Raw genomic sequence first — 24,622 nt, forward strand, 5'->3', positions numbered from 1 at the left:
AAAGTAGGTTTTATTCAATGTATTTCTGAACTGTGTATTTTTATCCGAAATTTTAATGATACTAAGAAAATTATCATTGCTTTGTATGTAGATGATTTGTTAAATTAATTGCCGGCTCAGATGATAAGGAGCTTAAAATAATTATTGCTATGTTATCTAAAGAGTTCGAAATGTCAAAATGTGAATTAGCAACAGAATTCTTGGGTATTCATATGGAGTTCTCTTCTGATTGTTTATATCTTGATCAGAAATCCTATATTTTAAGATTGTTGCAGAAATTTAATATGAATGAATGCAAACCTAGTGCTGTTCCAATGGAACCGAAATCAACATCTGTTAATTTCATGAGTGGGAATTTGTTCGAAGGACCGTACAGGGAGCTCATAGGTTCTCTGTTGTACCAGGCTCACGTTACTCGACCTGATATTCCGTTTGCTGTCAATTGTTTGAGTCAGCTCCAAGAGCATCCAACTGATGTTGCTTTTAGTGCCTTGAAAAGGGTCCTCAGATATTTAAAGGGAACGGTTGACATGAAAATGAAATATAAAAGAAATGATTCCCCTGTTTCAAAATTGTCAGTGTATGTCGATGCAGATTGGGGAGCAAATCCTAAGGATAGAAAATCAGTCTCAGGTAATATTATTATGATAAATGACTGTCCTATATCATGGTCGTGCAAAAAAAGAAACAAAATTGTATTGCTTTGTGTTCTACCGAAGCAGAAGTTATTCCTATGGTGAAAGCAATTCAAGATCTTTTGTGGTTTAAGAACGTATCTTCTGAAATAATCAATGTTGCAAATGTTGTTGTATATGAAGATAATCAATGTAGCAAATGTTGTTGTATATGAAGATAATCAATGTAGCAAATGTTGTTGTATATGAAGATAATCAATGTAGCAAATGTTGTATACGAAGATAATCAATCTTGCATTAAATGTGTAACAAATGAGAATAGTCATGGTAGGCTAAAGCACTTGGACATTAAGCTCAAGTTTTTACGTGATGTTATCAAAGAAAATAATATTCAAATTGAATATGTTTTTACTAAATTGCAAACCGCCGATATGCTCACGAAAGCATTGCCCAAATTTGTATTATCTGAACTTATGCATTTGTGTTGTCTGAAAATGTGCGATTAAGGGCGGGTGTTAGAAATGTAATCGCACTAGTTTATGTTATATATGTTTGTGTATAGATGACGCTGCATGTCCATCAACCGGTCGTTTCTAGTTATCTGCGTAGGTGTGTATGTGCTTGTATATTGTGTCCTCTCTTGTATAATAAAGAGTCTGCTTCCTGACATCCACTCGTTCGCACCTCTCTCTTTAACAGTAACCAATGGATTTTTTTTATGCTGAACTAGCTGTTACCCGCGATTTCACGTGATGAACTTTCAGAAATCCCGCCTTAGTGCGTATCTATATCTATATGTACTCTATATATTTACTTACTCTATATTTACTTACTCTATATTTACTTACTCTATATTTACTTACTCTATATTTACTTACTCTATATTTACTTACTCTATATTTACTTACTCTATATTTACTCTATATATTTACTTACTCTATATTTACTCTATATATTTACTTACTCTATATTTACTCTATATATTTACTTACTCTATATTTACTCTATATATTTACTTACTCTATATTTACTCTATATATTTACTTACTCTATATTTACTCTATATATTTACTTACTCTATATTTACTCTATATATTTACTTACTCTATATTTACTCTATATATTTACTTACTCTATATTTACTCTATATATTTACTTACTCTATATTTACTATATATATATACTTCCTATGCAACGGAAATTAGTGACGATTTTTTTATTACGGGAGTCGGTGACGTTTTTTAAGTGACGGTAATCTGTTACGTTTTTGTGTTACGGAAGTCGGTTACGATTTTGGGGTCAAGTTTTCATTTAACTCTTGCATATATCGGGACCCATTTGACACATCGGGACCAAGTAATGTGCATGTACCCAGAGTTTCCCACATCCTACAGCAAGTTCCCTAAGCTGAAATAGATGGCGGGCCCACAAACCAGCTTTTTCACGGGCCCCTCTGTGCTTAATTTATAGTGTGAAAATATCAAAAAGCGATGAGAAACGTTCCGGCTCCTGTCAGCCCTGCCCTCGTGGGGGTCATGCCGAGAGGTATGTATACGTAAAATATACATATATCACCAATGCTCCCAACATACAGGGTCGGGGTACCCAGGGGATTGCACATATACCTTCATGGGGAAGTTAACAGGTTTCATTTCCAGGGGTCCTTAATGGAACTCATTGTTTTCTTGCTGGTTTAACATTGAAAAATTTGCGATAGCGGAAGCCCAAGGTATATCCAGTCTGGGACCCCATAAAATTTGCGAATTCGGTCAAGGGTAATTGCGTGACGGAGGGGGGCTGGATTTTATTCGTTGGTAAAATAAATATTTGCAGTGGCCCTCGGATGCCCGATTAGCTTCCGAGTCAGGGGTCCCGTTCCATTTTGGGGGCACTGGATGAATCTCATTCTTTTCTGTTGTTTAACATTGTAGAATTTTCAACAGCACAAGCGCGAGATAAATCCAGTGTCTGTGTGCCCCACTAAAAATCTGCGTATGGGGTCCCCGTTACTGGATGTGGGCCCTGGATTTTATTCGTTTTAAAATTGATAAAAATTAAAAATTTTCGTGGCCACTCACAGGGGGTATGTCCGACAAGCCTTCAGGTCGGGACCCCATGGAAAAGTTGATAGGTTTCATTTCGGGTGTCCCTGAATGAATCTCATTGGTTTTTGTTGTTTAACATTGTAAAATTTGCAACACATCGGTAGCCCGAGATAAATCCAGTCAGGGCCACCCCCCTAAAATTCAACGAATTGGAGTTTGGGGACCCCCCTGGGGAAGTTTTCTGGGGTTACTTGATGAATCACATTTGTTTTTTGTTGCTTTATTATTATAAAATTCGCTTCTTCAGTAAGCTGGTGCTTTCACGTGTCCCTTTCCATAGCACGCTGATGAAGTGGGACGAAATAAACAAGATATGTTGTGAAGAGAAAAGGGGAGGGGGGGGGGTGGCCGCCAAAGGTGGTAGGGGGGCATAGCCCCTAGTACTGTATATAAAATAACATGTCCTGACTGATTCATCATCGCCGAGCCAAAACCGCTGAAGCTGTAAATATCAAATTTTGTGAATAGTTTTTTTCACGACGTAAAGACTCACTACTCACTAAGAAATGGTTTTTCCATATTCGACAACCTAAGGATGTCGTAAGAGGGGGGGGGGGGGGGTGGTCAACGTTGAAATCATGCCGAGCCGAAACAGCTGAAGCTATAAATATGACATTGGATCAATATTGTAATATAGACTCACTGAGAAGGGATTTTTCCAAATTCAACCCCCTAAGGGGAGTTTCAAAAGTCATATGGAGCAATCAGCACTGAGCCGAAGTCGCTTAAGCCATAAATATGAAATTTAGTTAGTATTAAATTTTATAATGTACATATACACTAAGACAGGATTTCTGAAAGTTCATCACCCATGGGGGTTATGAGGTGAGAGTAATTTTGAGATTGCAAAATCCACGCCAGCGAAGCCGCGGATAACAACTGGTAATAAAATATAATGCTTACTAAATTTTATATTTATGGCTTCAGTGATTTCGGCTCAGTGATGATTACTCCATATAACCTTTGAACACCCCCCCCCTTTATTAGGGGGGTTGAATTTTGACATTTGACTTACAGTCTTAGACTTAAAACGAACATTCGATTATGTTCATTTAAATATTCTAACAAATAAAAACACTTCTCAGCAGGCATATGAGGTAATGTACTATATTGGTTTAAAACATATTACTACAACAGGAAACAAGCTGCCATAATAAATGGTAAAATCAGCACATTTGAAATACATTCATGTCCATAAATTAAGGATAATGCCAGCTCCGGCAAATAAAGGTTCAGAAACAAAACAAACGTTACTTATTCATAAAGCCGATTTATTAAACAAAAGATAAAGAACAAAAACGATGGTGTATGTATGATACCATTCATAAAAACTATGATTTTTCCTCCCTGGAGCAATTGTAAAAAATATCTCCTTTACAAAAACTTACTATTACATGGTTGGTATGATGGTTAATACATTGTATGTCTCCCATGTGATGAAATACAGTCCGTACAACGCCTAGGCATGCTGAGTATCAAATTATCGATCTGATCTTGGGGAAGATCACTCCACTCAGCAAGCAATGCTCTCCGAAGTTCCGGTACACATGTAGGAGGTGGTTGATGCAACTCGTCGGCCAAGCATGTCCCACACATGCTCTATCGGATTCAAGTATGGTGAGAATGCTGGCCATTCCATACGGGTTATATCCTCAGATTCAAGGCATTCGTTTACGATGTTTGCTCGGTGAGGACGGGCGTTGTCATCCATAAACACAAATTCTGCACCCATGGCACTTCTAAACAAACGTACATGTTGTTCCAGAATGATGTCCCGATAAATTTGGGCTTTCATGGTTCCGGTTTGAACCTGCAGATCTGTTCTGGAACCCAGTATAATTCCACCCCAAACGAGCAATGCTGCACCACCGTAACGGTGTCGTTCAATGATGTTGTCTTGGTGATAACGCGGTACCTGGCGTTCTCCATATGAAAGTCTGACGTGAATCAGACTGCAAGCTAAACCTGGACTCGTCGGAAAAAATCACACAAGCCCACTGTGACGATGTCCACATTGCATGTTCTCTACTCCAGGCTAATCGCTGCCGACAGTGAGTTGCCGTGAGCGGAACACATCTGACAGGCCTGCGAGCATATAGACCAATATCTCCCAAACATCTGTACAAGGTTTGCCTTGAAACTGTGGTACCCATGTCTCCAGATAGCTGACGAGACAGGTCGGATGCTGTGCTCCGTCTGCTTCTTTTGGCAGTTACTGACAAATACCAGTCTTCATTCGGCGTTGTAACTCGGGGATGACCTGTACTGTAATGTCTACTGACATTTCTGTTATCTTGGAATCATTGCCAAAGCCTAGAGATGACACTTTGGGCAATTCCAAGTTCCTCGGATACTTCCATCTGAGTACGCCCACATTCCAGGCGGCCGATAATTCTACCACGTAAAAAATCATCCACATGCGTCCTCTGTGTCATAACTATTCGCTTATGGCACTGAGTGCCTTACAGAACTCTTGTGAACAATTTCACTTCTTTGTCACCATTCCTTATATACCCTCCTCTTACACTCTCGTCATTGTGACGTACTATCGGCATCATCTGGTGGCTTCCTGAAATTTGCATATCATTCTTGCAGATGTGTGTGATAATTCTACAGGTGAAATTTTTACTTTAGATTTCGATTTCCGTGTGATTCTGAATTATCCTTAATTTATGGACATGAGTGTATAATGGAAGGAGCCCCAAAAGGATCGGCCCTTGGGTCATAATTATTTCTAGTTTATATTAATGATTTATGTAAAATAAAGTAGAACGGTAAAATAATTTCATTCGCAGATGACACAAACCTATATGTTGAAGACGGGGTGGATTTAGAGCTCGCTGTTGGTAGGGGTGATTTTACAAATCTTTAAAAATCTAGTCTAAGCATCGGTGACCACATGTCCTGCATTTTGTCTCGTATTTTCCATGACAGTCCGGTTTTTCTGTTTTTTCTTCTCCATCCAGACTTTTTGAAAAATGTCACGGTTTTACTCGTTTACAGTCGAAGTTTTCTTGAATTTGTTGTTGCAATATTACCATATAGAAGTTCCGAAAATTTCATAAAATATCGCATTTCGTTTGAGGGGAAATCTAAGGAGGACACATACATCCACCAGCAGTGGATTGAAATTGGTTGTTGATGATGCCACACCTATTAAACCCAGTATTTTAAATACAGTTAAACTCGGTTATAACGACATCGAAGATTTCGCGGGATTTCGGCGTTATAACCGAGTCTGGCTGTATTGCTTTCACTTTTAGAATATTGTTCAAGAGCTCTTTTAGTTATTTTCTAACATTTACCGGTGATTATGTATGATCCCCACCTCATATTAGTTCGCTACGACGCAGTTCGTTTTGTAGAGGCCATATAATTATGTCCTATTACTGATGCTGGAAAAAAAAATTAATGGAATAAAGTGAATATAAAGATAAGTTTAATTTTCTCCATCAGCAAAACTGGTAAAAGAAAGCCATAGCCTCATATTGTTTAAAGTTATACGCGTGAGTTCAAAAATCGTATGAAATTATCTCGTTTTAAACATCCAATTCTTGGACATAAAACCTCTTGGGTGACAAATAACATTTTCGAAAATTGAAACTCACGGAACCACAGCTTCAAAAAACGATATAAAAAATGAGTCTTTTTGGGCTATGTTAGAGGAGTATTTTAAAAGGATAATTTTCACACAGTTTTCATTACATACATATTTAATTGGTAATTTTCAATCAAAACCTACAATATTTAATTAGTAATATCTGACATAATTTTCATTCAAAACATACAGTATTTATTTAACAATTTTCTACATGATTTTCTTTCTTACATATTTATAATTAAAGGGTTCCAATCCACTAATCTAGAAAAACAGATAATACGCAAATGTAAGAAAAAACGGGAGAAAAATATTCATTTCTCACAAATATTGATATCATAATTAAAATGATACATTATGAGCTATAATTCTCAAATAGTCTTTAATGTCACATCCTTGATGATACTTATCAACTAAATTCTTTAATCTTGTATTTGTATTTGTATTTAATCTCTGCGCAGAGTCCCATATTTTTTTCTCCTAATGTGATGGTTTGGTCCACTTACAATTTGCTCCATCCGAACTTCATTCAAACTCTGTTCTCTTTTTATGGCACCGATGAACTTCCATATATCTGGGTGGTGAGCAGATAATTGCTGTTGGAACGCTCGATGCCATCCTTCTATAGAATTGTTGGTATTAGGGAAATCGTTATGCGTTCCTTGAAAGCAGTTCCAAATGTCAATGTCAAAGCGCGGCTGACGACGACCACTACGACGAAGAGGACGCCCGATCCAAGTGTCTTCAAATCTACACTTCATCATAAATACGTTTTCGGAACAATCGGATTTTTTAATCATTTGGGACACTACTAGGTTAAAAACTAACTAACTAACCAATTCACTCACTCCCTCACTAACCAATTCTCTCACTCCCTCACTAACCAATTCTCTCACTCCCTCACTAACCAATTCTCTCACTTCCTCACTAACCAATTCTCTCACTCCCTCACTAACCAATTCTCTCACTCCCTCACTAACCAATTCTCTCACTTCCTCACTAACCAATTCTCTCACTCCCTCACTAACCAATTCTCTCACTCCCTAACTCACTAACCAATTTACTCGCTCGCTCAATCACTGACTCGATCAATCACTTACTCACTCGGTCACTCAGTCACTACTGGGTCACTCACTCACCAGCTCAATCACTTACTCACTCGGTCACTACTGGGTCACTCACTCACCAGCTCAATCACTTACTCTCTCGGTCACTCAGTCACTACTGGGTCACTCACTCACCAGCTCAATCACTTACTCACTCGGTCACTACTGGGTCACTCACTCACCAGCTCAATCACTTACTCTCTCGGTCACTCAGTCACTACTGGGTCACTCACTCACCAGCTCAATCACTTACTCACTCGGTCACTCAGTCACTTACTTACTCGGTCAATAAGTCACTCACTGGGTCACTCACTCACTCGGTCACTCAATCACTGACTCGGTCACTGGATCAATCACTTACTCGGTCACTGGATCAATCACTTACTCGGTCACTGGATCAATCACTTACTCGGTCACTCAATCACTTACTCACTCGGTCACTCAATCACTTACTCACTCGGTCACTCAATCACTTACTCACTCGGTCACTCAATCACTTACTCACTCGGTCACTCACTCACTCACTCAGTCGCTCACTCCCTCGCTAACTGACTCGCATTGAACTGTTGTCGGTGAATTGCTAGTCGGTGAATTTTCCTAGTGGTGAATTGCATGGCGGTGAATTGTTGGTCGGTGAATTTTCCTAGCGGTGAATTGTTGGTCGGTGAATTTTCCGCACACGATGCGAGCAAGCAATTTTGTCACCAAAAAACGACAATGTTAATGCAATAAACATGATAATACAAAGCAAGCTTCCTGATCCCGAAGTTGCTTACAAATCGTTTGACACAGTCGTTTAAAATGATCAAGTCACCTACTACCCAACAGAATTCCTCAACTCCTTAGAGCCGCCAGGTTTGCCACCTCATAGACTGGTTTTAAAAGTTGTAGCTCCAATTATGCTTCTGAGAAATCTGGATCCTCTAAAACTGTGTAATGGAACCAGGCTATGGAACCAAGAAACTTATGGTCAACATCATAAAAGCGACAATATTGACTGGAAGTGGTAAAGGTGAAGATGTGTTCATTCCACGAATTCCTATGATATCAACTGACTTGAATTTTAATTTCAAGAGATTGCAATTTCCCATCACCATCAATAAAGCTCAAAGACAATCTCTCAAAGTTGCAGGTATCAGTCTGGAAAATCCATGTTTCTCTCACGGCCAGCTTTACGTCGCATGCTCCAGGGTGGGAGCACCTGAAATTTCTCCCGCATTTTTGTAATTATACAAATCCTCATTCCTCTATCATTCCGGCAATTCTGCAAGTTCGAAACACGTTCCCTTATTTATTTTTGTAATTACGCAAGTACAAATTGTTTTTCTTTCATTTTTGTCGTTATACAAGTTCGTATATAGCATGTTTTTCTCTCACTTTTTATATTGTGCAATTTCCAACATGTTTTTTTTTTCATTTTTGATGTTATACAAGATCGCAACATGTTTTCTTTCCCATTTTTGTACCCGGGCAACGCCGGGTATTATAGCTAGTCTATATATATAAAATTGATTTTCTGTATGTGTGTGTATCTCTATACAAATTTACAATTTTAGATCGATCGTCGCCAAATTTTGCATATATACCAAATGGGACCCGACTTAAACGATAGGCTACTTTAAAATTTTGTCAGAGTAGGGAAAATGCCCAAAATGGATGAAAACTGTCTGGCAACAATGGTTTCTCGGCCTCAACAATCACTTTCGGAACGTTTACTTTGGTTACCGTGGTTCCCCACCGATGCGTTTCAGACGTGTACATGCCTTTGCAGTGGTTTAACACTTCTTTAATGCTGCCAGTATATTTACAATAGTTTATGCCTTTATAATGGGTTGCCACTTTTTCAATAGTCGTCAGAATCATCATCAGTATCACTTTGAGGGACAGGCAAAGGATGATCCCCCATAGAAATCAGTGTTAAAATTGCCGATTTTAATGTAGAAATGCGGAAATTTGGTGGGGTTTTCTTTCACATCAATAATTTTAAAAATTGTATTAAATACTCGATTTTTGCAATATGAGTTCGCTTAGAGATACGAAGCCCAGGAGATTAATTATGAAGTAATTAAGCCGGACCTACCTTCGAGTTGGATATCCATGCAATAACATTGATTTCAACTTTTTATTTATATCTTCTCACGCATGAAAATTAATGTCTCCGTATTGTCTTTTAATATTCAACTGCATAAATTCATATTCATTCATTCTTTAAATCTATATTTGTTTATTTCATGAGTCGCGCAGGAAGTCACCACATTGGTTAACGGGGATACGGTTTTTATGTTCCTCAAGGAAAGACGGCGATATCACGTGAGCCAAAAAGCCTCATTGAAGAAAACCCAGGCAGCGCCGGGTATTATAGCTAGGAATGGACGGCACATGTCTATATACGGTAGTCAAATTCGTCCCAAACTTTTGCGAGCATGTTTGCACACACTGCTGCTGCTATGCGTATCTTCAGTTCGGCTAATGTAGCAGGAAGGTGAGGCACATAAACGTAGTCTTTTATAAACCCCCACAAGAAAAAATCGCTCACTGTGAGGTCCGGCGATCTTGGAAGCCAGTGATGCTTAACGGAATCGTCAGGTCCTGTACGGCCGATTCATCGTTTATGAATGCGATTGTTCAAAAATTCTCGAACGTCCAATCTCCAGTGTGGTGGTGCCCCGTCCTGCTAGAAAATGAAGTCATCCGAATCGATTTATAACTGTGGGAAAAGCGAATCTTGAAAAACACTAAAGTGGTGGCCGAAGGAAGAGCGCTAACTGCTGGCAACTGCGTGAAACTCGAGATTTCCCTCTTTCTACCTATACATTATTCGGTCAAAACGAATTAAAAGCTGAATAGTTATGGTTTTTTTTAAATCGGATGATTCTTTTAGAAACATCCTGTACATTCATTTGTACGTTTCTTTAAATCTAGATGTGTTCCTTTCATGAGTCGCGCAGGAAGCCGTCATTTTGGTTAATTTAGACACGGTTTGTATGGTAGACGACTAATGTACTACCATTCTGGGATTTCAAGCTACAACTACTCATCCAATGACAATTCATTGGTGGACCGATGACCTTACTCATAAAAAGAAAAGACTACGAGCCATGGAACGAAAACTCTACCATAAGAAAAAACTTGGACTGAACACCGATGATTTACTCTTGCAACTTCGAAGAACTCAAGCTCAGTTCAAGAAAGCGGTTCGCACAACCAAAATTAACTCCTGGCAGAAATTTTGTTCTCAGGATACGACAGCATATGGCACACCATACAAAGCTGTTTTTCGGCCACGACACTCTCAAATTCAGCCTACAATTTCACCGACCACCACAACTGCGAAGGACTTAGCTACACAACAGATGAATGACCTCTTCCCAGCAGTATCATCATTCATTCCTTTTCAAAATCATCACCGTAATAGCATGCAACTCGAACCTAATTTTGAAATCCACGAAATCTTAAAAGTTGTTAACAGACTAAATTTAAAAAAAAGAGCTGGTCCGGACAACTTGTCTAACCGTTTAGTCCAAGCAACCATCCGGGCTCATCTATTATACTTCAAGAATTTCTTTGATAAATGTCTCTCTTTTTCCACTTTTCCGGATGTGTTGAAGCCAGGAAAACTTGTTCTTTTGCCTAAAAAAAGGAATTGGTGCTTCTAAAGCCGTTCGACCGATTACTCTAACCTCTAATTTGGGCAAGATTTTGGAGAAATTTCTTGTACAAGGACTAATGTTTTATGTCAAACGAGATGCCCTTCTCCATCCACACCAATTCGGATTTCACTTTCAACGGATGATGCTTCTCAACATCTTATGAATCAGCTGGAAGAAAGAAGAAAGAAACGTCTACTAACTGCAGTTATTTCATTAGATATGAAGGGTGCTTTCAACTGTGTCAGACAGGAGGTAATTTCCAACAACCTCCGAAATCTTCCTACCCCATGTTCACTAAGGAAAATTCTTTAATTAAGGACATTTTCTCTGACCGGACAATCACCCTCCACATAAGATCGGAGGCTGTTTCAAGAACTTTGAGCAGAGGATGCCCTCAAGGCTCATGTAGTGTTCCTGCTTTCTGGAATATTGCCTTCGACCCACTACTTATGCTACGGGCCCACGGAATCTCTGCCCATGCCTTTGCTGACGATTTCCTTCTCATAATTTCCGCCAAAGAGCCGGAAGAAATTTCATAATTGGCTAATACAGCGCTACAACAAATTCATGAATGGCTTCAAGCAAATGCTTTGCAAGTAGAAGCTAAAAAGTCATCATTTCTTTATTTCTTTGTCCGAATCGACGAGAAAAAAAAGCCTTCCATTAAAATAGATGGTAAACGAATAAAGTCAGCCGAAACCGTCAAAATACTCGGCATTATTTTCGACAAAAAATCTCAAATTTTTAGCCCATGCTCTCTCACTGATCCGTAAAATAACCAGTACCCTGGAAAGTTTACGCCGCCTCGCTGGGTCGAATTGGGGTTTCCATAGAAATCTTAAAAACATCCTTTACAAGACAGTACTCTATTGTCAAGTGGCTTATGGTGTCTCGATCTGGTTTTCATCTCCATCAGCCAGACTTATGGCGAAAATGAATATCGTACAAAGGCCTGCCCTATTATTTATTACCCGAGCATACAGGACCACAGCAACAAAGGTTCTCCAAGTTGCTTCTGGAAATCCCCTCTGGGCCTTGCTCTACAAACTGAAGCCATGAGTATTCAACTTTTACGATTCAGGAGAGACATACGCTTTTGCAATACGAGGTTCTTCGCAACCACATTTGAGCCTCTTGCTTCGGGATGGCCTAGTCACCCAAGCTGCGGTCTGTTGGACAATCAAATTTCTACTAATCAAATAGTAAATCAACCGACACCCCATCTCAATTTATACAGATGGCTCTAAACATTCTGGAGGTGTGGCAGATGCATTTGTAGCCTTTAGAGATGAACAGAGATCGGACCTGGTCAGTCCGGCTGAACAATGCAAATTCAGCGTTCCGTAGATGCTCGCCGTATTCAATGCGGTGCAATTTGCATAAGAACAGCATGAGCTCACGACTAAATATTCGGACAGCCTATCTAACATCCTGACAGTTCTTAACCCTATCTCTAAATACTACATCATTCGCAACATTCCCGCATGTACCGATTTCTTGGGGGGTTCCGCGGGGGGGGGGGATGTGGGCGGGGTGCATGCGTGGTGTAGTAGTAGTAGTAGGTAGGGCCTCCAAAAAATGGCTCCGGGATCCATGATGTTCTTAAGTCAGCCACCTCGTTGGGCAATTTGCCTGTTGTGGCGTTGTATTTGTAACAGTCGTATCTTCTTGGCCTCATAGTCCATAAATCTAATCAGCGCAGGATCGCCCGTGGCAACATATAATAACCTCGTTTGCCGAGGTTACGTACGCCCCAGTCACGTACAAGAGGAACGGACGCTGAATTATGTCCAGAGCACGTTTCATTCGCTGGGTCGGTTCATTGTACCATGTGGCACAGCCATAAGACAACTGGCGTTGCATCACTGTTCGATAAAGGATATTTCTGAAGTCCAGTTTTATGCCCCATTTAGGCCCTGCCAAATGCCTCAGCCGTTGCAGAGTATCATGGACTTTCTTCGCTTGCTGATGGATATGCGGCAAAAAATTTAATTTGCAATCAATGTGTACGCCCAGGTATCGCAACACATTTGATGATCGTATTCTCATACCATCTATGATTATTTTAGGCCTCTACTTCTTTGCGTGCGGCCATAGAAATGCTGTCTTCTCAGTCGCCATATGAAGATGGTTGTCTGCCAGTCATTCCGTTAGCTTCTCAAAAACTGCGTTTGCTGTCCGAGCAATTACTTCATAACCTGCCCCCGGGAAGAAACACTGTAAATACGAAGGTTAGATAATCATATATTTTTTACAGTCTGTGTGGAAAAAACAGAACCAAATAAAAATAAACATTATGGTCTATAAATTATACAGGGTGGTAACTATCGACCGCCCAATAATTACACACGTGATTCCTTGTGAAAAACTAACATAGAAAAGTGTTTTACGTTTTTCGATCGGACGAATATTAAGTGAGTTATAAACTTTCAAAATTTTGTGATGTGTCATTTTTCTAACGGTCAGTTATATATACCAAACACCGAACCAAAGTGCATTTCTCCGCCAGCTGCGGGTTGTCACTTCTTAGAAATGAACTGAAATATTCAATCCCATTAGAAGCCAAGTTCGGCCTTCACGATTGACACTTTTTCTCTCCATGTAGTGTGATACTATAACCTTGCTATTACGTATCACTTAGGTGTTAGCTTCGTCTTCTATGTTGGCAAATTTTTCGCAAGATTTGTACTATGTTAGCCCAATGAGATGTGTTTGAAATTTTTTTTAGCTAAATCAACACTTTTTTGCCAAAATGTGCAATTTTTTTTATCTTTACTAAATCTAATTTCTGAGGGAATGTGCATACAGTGCGTTGTGTTTACTACGCGATCCTTTTTATATGCTGTCGTTTAAATCAGATTACATGTTGATCAATGAAACGGCAATATTTTTGAGTTATTTTAAAACTTCATCGAAACAGTCATGTGTAAAAAAACTTGAACGAAGATTGCAAAAATGGTAGCTTGACGAAGGTGACTTGTAAAAACAGTAAAATAATAACATTTAAGGCATTTTATGAATTGGCGTATTCAAAATAATTAGTAGATTCGGATATTTTCTATTCATCGAGTCACATTTTCATACCGATTTCTGCATGTGCAATGAAGATTTTTCATTTCCTTTTTGACTGCAATTTATTTTTGTCGCGCTAAAATATTAATAAATTTTTACTTTACCTTTCACAAGAAAGATTTGGACTACTTTGAAATTTTTTCCAGCCTGCATGATTCGCGCAGAACTTTGTAATTTTTTTTCAGATTATTTTATTCTGTGTATTTTGTTTCTTAATTTTTTTCCGAAAAATCATGCTTACACCCCCTCCCCCAGCTCTCAGTTTTCGAAATTAAAGCCATGTCTTTACTGTCTGTTGTTCTAATTATGGTTTTGAGTAGGGGCCTACTGTTTCATACACACATTCATAACATTAATGAGATGCTGTAAAAACAAGGCCGTCATTTCAACTTTTTCCAGGGGGGGAGGGGGCAAAGCACATGTAGTCAATGTATGTATATACATATTTGTACATATATATATATATATCACTTTTAGTGTATTTTCAAAAGCCGGGGGGGGAGGAACGCCCCCTCCCCCGTTTTCGAGAGAATTTTTTGGTCGCGTCAACACGTCTTCGACGGGTGAAGGGTTAAGACTGCTTTCGCGAAGGAGAGACCCGGGGAAATCTCTCTACGGATTATTGTTGGGTGGGAGGGAATAAATAATTTTGTATGTTTGGCCTTATTTCTTTTTTCCAACCTTAAGGGACAGGTCCCGTATGTGCCAGTATGAGTTTTCTCGCCACACAAATTTTCTTAATCGTCATTTCCTTTATTTGGGCATGCACGAGTACTGAGTTGTTATGCACAACATGCACAGTTTAGCTTATAATAGCACGTATACGAAGCATGTTCAGTCCGAAGACAATTTCGACAGTGGAGGTCATTTTCATAAAAAGCTTATATCTCAAAAATATGATTTTGGAGTTATCATGTTCTGACCAAACACCACAAAAATTCACATTGGGCTCTCAGCTTTTAGTCTTTTAACCAATTTGATCCCCAGTCTGATAGAACTATCAGGGGGCATATTAAATTTGTTCTTTTTTCGATTCACTGGAGTAGTCCTAGCCTTCATCCTCATTTTGTTCAGTTGGAGACATTTCATTTAACATCAACTGCGTTTCCGAGTGTGCAGAACTAGTTACTTGCACCCACATTAACTCCGAGTTTTGTATTTTCAGCATTTTCAATTATTTTATCCCTTCTATCCACGCCACTTCCATTTGGATTCTCATCTTCAGAATTTATGGCAAAAGCAAGAGTAAAACTATCATTAACATTTTCAGCATCCCTTTTTTCAGAGGGGGCGTTTCTCTTGTTTACATTTTTTCCCTTTACCATTTTCTCCTCATTCTCATCCTTTCTACTGATTTTCTTTTTCCGAGGTTTTAACCTTTTCTTTATATCGTCACTTTTACTAACTTCATCGTTTATTTTGGGGCTCACACGAAAATTATTTGCCACATTGTGGCATAGATTTTTTATCTACATATTCAAAAAATACACATGTTGCAGTGAAAACCTCGGGGAGACAATCACCCTGATCCTCCTCCTCTGCAGTTATATATTTATTATATACTGCCAACAAAACAGTAAAATTTTCAGCTATCAAGCAATCTGCGTCACTAGCAGAAATTTCCCTCAGTTGTCTATCATAATAGCCTCCCAGCCATGATAACAGCTTAACTTCAAAGTCATGGGTATCTGCAGAAGGTTTTGTCTCATGGCCAAATAACTCGTTGGCATTACCTTTTAGAACTATGAAATCTAGATCTTTACCCAAGCTCGCACCCAAAATGGGGCAAAATTTTACCATTTTACGCAGACAAGAATGCAAAATGTACTCACCTGTTTCACCGGCAGCTCTAGCAGAACAGTCGGAGACAGGAACATCATTCAGTCCAGCAAGGCACCTCCACAATCTCTCAACGCCGCAGGAACCAGATCCTTCACCTAGGCCTTTTCAGTATCGCCGAGAACGCACGTGCCAGAACCCAAGTACCTAAAAGAAAATGAGATATTCGGCGGCACCGAAACACGTCCAGGCTAGAACCTCCTTTTTGACGCTTCTTTACTAGCTCTCGTCGAAACCCGTCCAGCTCAATTCCAACCAGAAAATGCCGGAAAAATGACGGTGTGAACCATAAGTTCCAGGAAGGAAACATGTGGATTTTACTGTCGACTCGCTAGCACCAACAACCTAAGTCCAGCAGAGGAGTTTCACATAGTGGAAACAATAAATTTTGGTCTTTTGTCTTGTAAAACTCTCCTCAAATTCGATTTGAAAAGGAAATCCTAAATTTTCGTTGAATCGATTTGTGTGACCCATGCCCGAAAAGTTTGATAAAAATATTTATCCAAATATTCTTAAATATGGCCACTTATCTAAAATGTGAAAAATATAAAATAATATATAGGTACATAGTTTTTATGACATCTAATCGGTTTCGTTAAAAAAGTAAAGTTAAATTACAAACGTTTTACCCTAATTTCAATCGGATTGATCGAGTCAACTCAATTTACATTTTCAACAGCGATTAGCCGACCCAATTAATCGATTAATAGGACCAGGCCCTAGCAATATTTTAGTTCATTAGTGAATGTATACTGTTTAAATTTGAGGAATAAAATTGTGAGAGCCGAGTAAATGCCCACTTATCGATGCGGATATTAGACCGGGTTTATCAATGTAATCGTGTAAATACGGTTTATTTGTATTTTCGTTATCCTTAATTTAAATCGTGATTGTTTTTAACCGAGACTGGTCTTTTGTTTGCTTATTAGAACTGTAAGAAATACATTAAGCGTTTGCTTCAAAATCAAAGTTTTCAATTTATCCAACTGGGTGGGGGGGGGGGGTGTATTGAGAAATGCCCCCGCTGATTGTGAAACAGTTCCTGAAAACTTACGATTTGAATTATTGAATTTTGAATATTTGAATTATTATTAACAATACGCAATACGTAATCTATTACGTCGTATAAATTCTAAAAATATAAACATGATTTTTTTCACGGGGTTGGGCCCCCCAGAGTCCCTGAAACCTCCATACGACAATTTTTCAAGATAGACAACCCTATTTCTTATGACACTTGTTTTCATCCAAAATAAATCCATATTTGCAGCTGTCTCATGTATTTTTGCAATAGCGGTCCAAAAAACCGCTCCGGTAGTTCTGGTATTAAAATTTCTTATAAAATGGTCTGAAATGAATGTGTCTTCTATCAATGAGTATATCACTCTTCAACCTGGCAATAGGTGACTGTTGATCTGGAAAGAATGTGGCACTCAAAACAATCCAAGATTCATGCGTGAAAGTACCCGGTATGAAGGAGGCGGATTCATGGTTGATGTTCTCTGGGTCGCTGTCTCTATAAATGGTCACACTAGAGATGGTTAGTTTTTACCATGGGTAGAAAAAACCTGGGGAAAAAAAATGGGACGGTAAAACCATCCCGGCAAAAATAGGTTTTGCCAGTTTTTGCCAAGTGGCAAAGATTGATTCCCCCCCCCCCCATTTATACATGCGAGACATTATTGTGCATTTGATTATTTTTTAAATGCAGATAGGATAGCTTTTAACAAACTTTACTATAAGAATTAATAATTTTTTTAGTTGATGAGTTTTTCCATTCTTGGAAAAAACTGCAGTGAAAAATGTCCTGACAATAATGGGTTTTTCCCAATCATCAAAAATTGATACTTTATACATATTTTTTCTAGCATCATTTCAGAAAAAATAGAATACAAAAAAATTGTTTGAAACCAGGGTTGATTTTTGACATGACAAACGTTCAAAACTGGTTTAAACTGTCAAAAACTGGTTTAAACCATCGAAAACCTTCAAAAATTCAAATGAAAACTTTTGGATAATATTTTGAACACTATAGATATATAACATAATGACAAACTTACTTTTTTTTTACGTTTAATTGCAATTTTGAATTTTTCGACATAAAAAGTTTAGATTATATAAAATATAATTTTATGGTCTATTTTATTTAAACCTGTGGTCAATTTACGAAATGAAATAGAGCTGTTTATTCAAAATATGTGTGATGGGGGATCAGGGTTAGATGCTGACTTCAGAAACCAAGTCAGAATTAAAACAGTCAGAAACTTATTGTCAATATTATCAAATAGTTTTTAACCAAATAGATATGCTAAGTAACAACACTAAACATTTAATTTTATGTAGATTAAAGTGTTTTATATTTTGAATGTAATTACTGAGAAAAAATATCGATTTCGATATTTTGAATTTTCTGTTCTGCTCAAAATTTTATTCCATATAAAAAAAATTCTCGCGTATCATCTGTTAATACACTAACTTAACTCGTTTATTTTCACCTTCACATTTCTTGGCTTAGGTTTCATAAATCCGGCGTTTTAAAAAAAGTATTATTATTACTTATTTCAGTGAAAGCAGAGCTGTTATGACTTGATACCCAAAACATTGTTTGGCACAGATTCAATTGGAAAACCAAAGCGTCAGGAATGCTAGTAATTAGTCATTCTTACTTTTTCACTAGGAATAAGTTACAAGAGTTGCTCAAGCATGATATAAAAGCCAGCACTGCCAAATTAAACAAAGCTGATTTTCTTAAAGTTAATTACTCTTAATGTAGCTTTGAAATTAAAGGACATATTAGTCCTACAATTTAGTATTTGGATTGCTAGCTACATTCTAATGTTATGCACAATAAAGGTATCATTTTATTAACTTATTTAATAAATAAATAAAATAAATAAAGTGATTACCCAGATAATTTAATAATAACAAAAATCTACATTATACAGGTGAAAATGCTTCCGATTTTTCTTATTTGCATAGAATGATCACTAAAAGTCTTCAAATTGTGCCTTGTTTCAATGGGAAATCCCTAAAGAAAATATCCCTTCAGAACTTGCAATTCTAGGCTGACCACATTTTCTCGGGAAAATATGGGAAATCTCTCTCTCAAGATTTCAAGTACAAAAAATCGGTAATTGTCACCTAATATGATGTCAAAAAGCAAGCAAAGTTTCCAATTATTGCTAACAAATCAGAACCCCAGGCCCGTCATTTAGAGGGGGGGAGGCCGTTGCCCCCCTGGCTTTTGAAAATACACTAAAAATGGTATATATATATATATACACTGCTGGCCACCCAAATTGCAACACCAAGAAAGACAAGAGATATCGCAACAATATTTATTTTGTAGATAACATGTTGACCAAGCATCAAATGATTAAATTTATAGACTTCTGTGAAGTGTGGTTCCTGCCAAAATCAGTAGCCAGAGTAGCCGCCATTGTTGGAGATCACCGCTGCCACACGCCTCGGCATTGATTCAGAGAGACTTTGGATGTGTTCTTGGGGTACAGCAGACCAAGCAGCTTCCACGCGTTGCCAAAGTTGATCTGGTGTGGCAGCTGGGGATTTAATCTGGGTCAATCGTTGAGCAACCATGGACCACATGTTTTCTATCGGCGAAAGATCCGGAGAGCGAGCTGGCCAGGGAAGCAATTCAATCTGGCGATTGACGAAGAACCTTTGGACAATGCGTGCCACGTGTGGTCGCGCATTATCCTGTTGAAATATGGCTGTGGGCAAGCCCTGAAGGTAAGGAAGGACAACTGGCTCCAACACCTCGGAGATGTAGCGCTAGCTTTTTAAAGTACCGGCAATGCGTACTAGAGGAGTGCGAGAGTGATATCCAATACCGCCCCATACCATAATACCCGGTGCATAACGCAGCTGTTCAGCATCCTCTCTCCACGGTGTCTCCAGACTCGAATCCGACCATCGTGATATTGCAGACAGAAGCGTGACTCGTCAGTAAAGACAATTTCATTCCATTGTGCCGTCCACATTCTTCTTTCATCGCACCATGTGCGGCGGAGACGTCTGTGGTTCTGCGTCAAGGGTAGACGAAGCAATGGACGTCTTGCGGACAGACCACTCTGCTGTAAACGGCGTCGAATGGTACGCGCAGACACTGAATGTGCTGTGCTATGGTTCGTGATGTGGCTGAGCGATCCGTCACTGCCATACGCACAATACGCCTGTCATCACGTGAAGTGGTGCACTGAGGTGGATGTGATCGAACACGTCGGTCCGTCGTACCCTCCTGCATCCAACGATCACATATCCGCATTACAGTTGTTTGGTTTCGTCCAACACGACTGCCGATTTCCCTGAAAGATAATCCACAATCTCAGTAGGCCACTATCCTTCCTCTGTCGAACTCGGATACTTGATCAAAAGATGATCGCTGTTTTCTACGAGGCATAATTGATCGTTTTTTTGAAAAAACCACAAGAAAAACACAATTGCCTTACTTCAAATCGTCGAAATCTCCAAGCCTTAAATAGCGCTTTGAAGTGGCGCCACAGGCGCGCTTGATGTGCGTTTGCGCTGAAATTCTAATCATTTGCATATCTCACCTCCGCTAATGCATGTTGTAAATTTCATATTATTTGCATGCTTCCTTCAGGGTGTTGCATTTACGGTGGCCAGCAGTGTATATACAAACATTGAGTACATGTGCTTGCCCCCTCCCCTGGAAAAAGTTGAAATGACGGCCCTGCGTAGAACCCTGAAAAATGCGTCCAGTGAAAATGGGATTTATATATTGTCATCTGTTGCAATCCCAAAAAATAAATCTCTGGGGTTTTTCCTTTCCATTTGTGTGACTTTTTTTTGATGCAAAGTATGTAGTCACATGATGAACTAGATTTTTCAAGTCTGTGAATTGGCACCTATGAAATGACCTACTTATATGGTGTGAAAGAACTTTCTGAACAACTGTCCATGAAGAGTACAGCAGCCTACACATACATATGTAAGCAATTGAAGAAATGTTGTAAGGTTGACAATCATCTGAATTGAAGAATATCAGATATTTGCATAGTTTTTCCCTTCAGCTTTTATGTTATGCTGTAGTATAATTGCATACTTTACAAGAAAAAATACACATAAAAAGTCCAAAATAATTCTGTGGAGAGCAGAAAATTATTTTATAATCATATTAAGTATTTATTCTTTGTATAACATAGTCACTTTAAACATTACATGCAATCAATGTGTGTATTTTCACCGAGAACTTTTATATTGAAAAGCAATATTTGAGGTTTTTGATGGACAGTTTAAACCATGGTTTTTTTGGAAGAACACCTGTCGTATTCTTTCTTACTCTATAATGCTATGGGGCTTCATAAATTTAACTTGCACTGTGACTGCAATCTGGTCGGGTAAAAAAAGACTTAAAATCTGTACTTACACTCTGAAATCTGCGCAAATGAAAGGTGTGTGTTAATCTCTTTGTTTAATGTATGTTTTGATAAAATCTTGACCAATCGAAAGAAATGAACTGCTGCTGTCTTGGAGGCAAAAAAAAAAATTTCAGCCATTAGTTGGTGGACGATCGGGGATCGTTTTATTTTTTCTTCGTTTTTATCAATTAGTCTCATTATTACCGTCTGTAAGATGGCAATAGACAATTATTCTCATTATTACTGTTTGTATGATGACACCAGTGAGTAAGGTTCTAAACATCGTGATGGCAAGTCGCACATGTATGTAGCTTGCATGTTTTGTATTTGAAGAAATTAAATCTAGTGTTCTAAAAAATGTCGTTTAATATTTATGAATAAACGACCGCGAAGCAAGCCCCAAAGAAATCAGCAGGTGCATATTGTGAAGTGCCAGTTGGAGTTTATTGAAAGTTGCAGACCAGGTGCATTGTCATCAAAGAACAATACATTAAACAAATTAATTTTTATACTTTGCGTTGGACTTCACATATAAAATTGTGACCTTCTCTGTGAAAAATGACACATACCAAACAAGCCTTAGGATTCCATCCTAAAATCCCAGCAGCATTTTAATCTTTACATACTGAAAACTCTCAAAAATTGGTGCAATTTCATTAACTAATAATCCGATCGAATAAAACAATTTTTTATTCAATTTTTTATTGCAAACATTTAATGCTCTCCAGTATCGCAGGAATAATCCAGTGATTATGCTTAAATTTCAGAAATCGCGCAAGTCGTGGTAATACCGTACATTGAAACCTCACTACAACGATGTGCTTGATATAGCAAAATATAAATCCCTCTACAGTACTATATTTTTCTTGATCCATAGAGTATCATTATGTCAAGATCTCACTGTATCAGGGTTGGCATGTTTTTGCCATAGGTGGAAATAACCACGGTTAAAACTGTCCAGACAAAAATTGATTTTTCCCCATCTATCTATGCATGTGAGGCATTGTTATGCATTTACACTCATGTCCGTAAATTAAGGATAATTCAGAATCACACGGAAATCGAAATCTAAAGTAAAAATTTCACCTGTAGAATTATCACACACATCTGCAAGAATGATATGCAAATTTCAGGAAGCCACCAGATGATGCCGATAGTACGTCACAATGACGAGAGTGTAAGAGGAGGGTATATAAGGAATGGTGACAAAGAAGTGAAATTGTTCACAAGAGTTCTGTAAGGCGCTCAGTGCCATAAGCGAATAGTTATGACACAGAGGACGCATGTGGATGATTTTTTACGTGGTAGAATTATCGGCCGCCTGGAATGTGGGCGTACTCAGATGAAAGTATCCGAGGAACTTGGAATTGCCCAAAGTGTCATCTCTAGGCTTTGGCAATGATTCCAAGATAACGGGAATGTCAGTAGAAATTTCCTTAAGCTCATTTATGTTGCTCCTCTCCACGGTAATCTTTAGTAAAAGGCGAAAGATTAGCTCGAAAGTTGAAGAGAAGCCAGAGCATGAGACGTTACAGTACAGGTCGCCCCCGAGTTACAACGCCGAATGAAGACCGGTATGTGGCAGTAACTGCCAAAAGAAGCAGACGGGGCACAGCATCCGAACTGTCTCGTCAGCTATCTGCAGCCACGGGTACCACAGTTTCAAGACAAACCGTGTACAGACGTTTGGGAGATATTGGTCTATATGCTCGCAGGCCTGTCAGATGTGTTCCGCTCACGGCAACTCACCGTCGGCAGCGATTAGCCTGGAGTTAGAGAACATGCAATGTGGACATCGTCACAGTAGGCTTGCGTGATGTTTTCCGACGAGTCCAGGTTTAGCTTGCAGTCTGATTCACGTCGGACTTTCATATGGAGAACGCCAGGTACCGCGTTATCACCAAGACAACATCATTGAACGACACCGTTACGGTGGTGCAGCATTGCTCGTTTGGGGTGGAATTATACTGTGTTCCAGAACATGAAAGCCCAAATTTATACGGACGTCATTCTGGAAGAACATGTACGTTTGTTTAGGGGTGCCATGGGCGCAGAATTTGTGTTTATGGATGACAACGCCCGTCCTCACCGAGCAAACATCGTAAACATCGAATGCCTTGAATCTGAGGATATAACCCGTATAGAATGGCCAGCATTCTCACCTGACTTGAATCCGATAGAGCATGTGTGGGACATGCTTGGCCGACGAGTTGCATCCCGTCAACCACCTCCTACATGTGTACCGGAACTTCGGAGAGCATTGCTTGCTGAGTGGAGTGATCTTCCCCAAGATCAGGTCGATAATTTGATACTCAACATGTCTAGGCGTTGTACGGACTGTATTTCATCGCATGGGAGACATACAATGTATTAACCATCATACCAACCATGTAATAGTAAGTTTTTGTAAAGGAGATATTTTTTACGATTGCTCCAGGAAGCAAAAATCGTAGTTTTTATGAATGGTATCATACATACACCATCGTTTTTGTTCTTTATCTTTTGTTTAATAAATGGGCTTTATGAATAAGTAACGTTTGTTTTGTTTCTGAACCTTTATTTGCCGGAGCTGGCATTATCCTCAATTTATGGACATGAGTGTATTTAACCATTTATTATACAAATGACATAGTTTTGAACTCAAATTTTGGTTTAATAATCAATAACGTTTAGGGTTGTTAAGTTTTTGCCAGTAAGGTCAAGTTTTTAACTGCAGGGAAAAACGTCCTGACAAAAATAGGTTTTTGCCAAGCATAAAACAAATCTTTAATTTCCACATTAATTTATGTCAAGTATCACTAAAAAAAGTTGATGCAAAAGAATTGTATATTGTTATAATGATTTTTCACCTGTAGGAAACTATAACCGATTTTTCCTACAGGTCATTTTAATTTAATGATCGCTATAACGTGGGGGTATTATAAAGAGCATCGACTGTATCTCTATTTATTTATTTGTAAAGTATCAGATTACTTCTTAATATAACAGTATAAAGTTGATTGTTGTAATGATGTGAAGTCTCTGATATATATAATACATTTTAAGTCAAATGTTTTTTCCATAAAATCGTTTTTGCCCTGGTTTTTACCACTGTCTCGACGAAAATAACTTTTTGCTGACAAAATGCCCAACTGTAGATCACACCAACCTGTACATCATAAGGAATGATCACTGATGGCTCAGTGCTATGGATATGAAATTCTCAGATTTTTTGT

At 38.6% G+C, this 24,622-nt stretch overlaps 1 protein-coding gene and 1 pseudogene across 2 annotated transcripts in view; both read right to left on the minus strand.

The window, feature by feature from the left end:
- LOC149081157 (solute carrier organic anion transporter family member 4A1-like) overlaps positions 1–24,622 on the minus strand; it is a 357,667-nt gene that overhangs the window by 18,956 nt on the left and 314,089 nt on the right. The gene's annotated exons all lie outside the window — the stretch shown is intronic.
- On the minus strand, positions 22,807–22,930 carry LOC149081158 (U5 spliceosomal RNA; annotated as a pseudogene).

The sequence above is a fragment of the Pholcus phalangioides genome, unplaced genomic scaffold (assembly GCF_987345545.1).
Source record: "Pholcus phalangioides strain wild (caught in Gottingen) unplaced genomic scaffold, Ppha-v1.0 ptg000010l_1, whole genome shotgun sequence".
Taxonomy (NCBI): domain Eukaryota; kingdom Metazoa; phylum Arthropoda; class Arachnida; order Araneae; family Pholcidae; genus Pholcus; species Pholcus phalangioides.